The following is a 2,231-nucleotide window of genomic DNA, read 5'->3' as shown; positions in this document are numbered from 1 at the left end:
ATTTTAAATAAAAATTTAAATATGTCCATCATGGAAACACTCTAGCTTTTTTTTCTCAAACCAGTGCCATCAAGGAATCATGTTTCTGGAATTTGTGATTGAAAGAATGAGTATTTTAAAATATAGTGAAGTTTTAAAAAGAAGTGTTTAGTTTAATTATCACTTTAATTCACTATTCTCTCCCTCAGTTTGTCCTTCCCTCTCTCTCTCTGTCTTTTTGTTCTTTCTCTCTCTGTCTCTCCCTCTGTCCATCTGTCTGTTTCTCATATTCTGCGTCTAAGTAGTATCCACCCTCCCATGCTATTTTTCATTCAATTTGCTAGGGTAGATTGCCTCTAATTCTCTTGCTCTTTACTTCTGCCTCTAATTCTCTTGCTCTTTACTTCTGATATAACGTCTACTTTTATTTTTGTTAACACCTACAGCACCTGGTATTCCTAGATGGTCTCCCATCCAAGTACTAACTAGGCCCGACCCTGCTTAGCTTCCGAGATCAGATGAGATCAGGCATGTTAGAGTTGCATGGCTATAGACTAACGTCCACTTTTTTAATCTTCCTCATGCCATTCATTTTTCTCAGCTAGGAAACCGTTTTATGAATTAAGGCTGTGGTGCTAAGCTATGGAAACAGTTGATCACTCCTTGAAGCTTAGGGTATAACTGAATTTAATTTAGAAGATCAAATAAGCTTTATACCAAATATCAAGTTTTCAACCCCTTTACTTGTCCTCTTTAGAATTAATAAACTGAAAGGAAGTACAGTAAATCGTGATAACATTAAAAACAACAACAACAACTATGTGCCGTAACTATATAAACCAAGCATTAATTGATATGCTAACCTATTCCGTGATGCAGGGGACTGCCCTGGCCTCAAAACCTGGCTCATTTGCATAGCGTAAGTTGTCTCATTAGTGATGAAAGCAGTGCTAGGGTGGTTGATATTTTTAATAACTGTTCTATTTTAAAGGATTAGTTTAAGCAAATCACGGCAAGCCCATTCTTCCTACTGGTCATTGCCTGGTAGTTGTATTTAGAATTGAATTCTATGTGAAAGTTAACACTAATTTCTTCCCTCCTGAGAAAGAGACTCAAAGGAAAAATAGCTCTATTTCTTCATCTGTTCTCCGCTGTATCTAGGTGTGATGGGCAGTACTGCAGCTATCTAGGACCAGGATAGGAGCTATATCAGTTTCCTAAAACTGCTGTAACAAAGTACCATAAACTGAGTAGCTTAAAATGAAAGAAATGTGTTCTTTTACAGTTTGGGGGTTTGAAAATCCAAAATTAAGTGTTGGCAGGGCCATACTCCCTTTAATGTCTCTCAGGTCAGGTCCTTTCTTGCTTCTTTCAGTTTCCAGATGCCCAGGAGTCCCTTGGTCTGTAGCTGCATAACTCCAATCTCTGCCTATGTCTGTCTTCTCCCTGTGTGTGTCTGTGTTCACATGACATTTTCCTCTCATATGTCTTTGCTTTCTCTTATAAGGACACCAGTCATATTGCATCAGGGCACACACTGATGATCTTGTCTCAGATTTATTTCATCTGGAAAAACCCTATTTCCAAATTAAGATCACATTCATAGGTATGGCTGTTTAGGACTATCTTTTTGAGGAACACAATTCAGCTCTAAGAGGAGCCAATTTGAGTATAGTTCCATCTGAGATCAAAGACCCTCTCTCCAGTCCAGCTCTTACCTCCACCCCTAGTAGGATGGCAGGTAGAGAGATGGAAAGAACTGAGTCCTTGATTACATTATTGAGTCAACTATAAAACCACCTACCTCTGGAATTCTTGCAAAGCAATAATTTCTCTTATTGGCAAAATAGTTTGAGTTGGCATTTCTGCTAGTCCTAGCTAAAAGTCTCCCCACCAATAAAAAGAGAGCTGATTCATACTGTTGTGGCAAAAATTAAATGAGCTAGTGCCAGTCTGAAACTTATCACAGCGTCTGAAATAATGCTAGTCATTACTATTATCATTAATGTAGTTATTATTTGCTGAGAAATTAAAATTAAAATCATTTTCCATTTTCGTCTTTTACTTAAGGTAACAAGTCTTGGTGACAAAGGTCTAGATCTAGATTCACAGATTTTGTTTTGGAATAACTTGGAAAGAAAATCCATTTCGTTAGCTGTTGTTAAATTTGTAAATGTAATTAGTGGGATCAGTCTTTAGTAAGAGCTAACCCAATAAAAAACAAATATTAAATGAATAAATACAACAATATA

The 2,231-nt window shown here is 36.8% G+C and overlaps 1 pseudogene; it reads right to left on the bottom strand.

Annotated features, from left to right (window-relative positions):
• Window positions 1-416: 416 nt before the first annotated feature.
• On the bottom strand, window positions 417-534 carry LOC111742382 (annotated as a pseudogene).
• Window positions 535-2,231: the final 1,697 nt, after the last annotated feature.

This window comes from Pteropus vampyrus, unplaced genomic scaffold (genome assembly GCF_000151845.1).
Source record: "Pteropus vampyrus isolate Shadow unplaced genomic scaffold, Pvam_2.0 Scaffold92, whole genome shotgun sequence".
In the NCBI taxonomy this organism is placed as follows: domain Eukaryota; kingdom Metazoa; phylum Chordata; class Mammalia; order Chiroptera; family Pteropodidae; genus Pteropus; species Pteropus vampyrus.
Note: the sequence above shows the minus strand (reverse complement) of the source record. Positions and strands in the feature narration are given on the sequence as shown.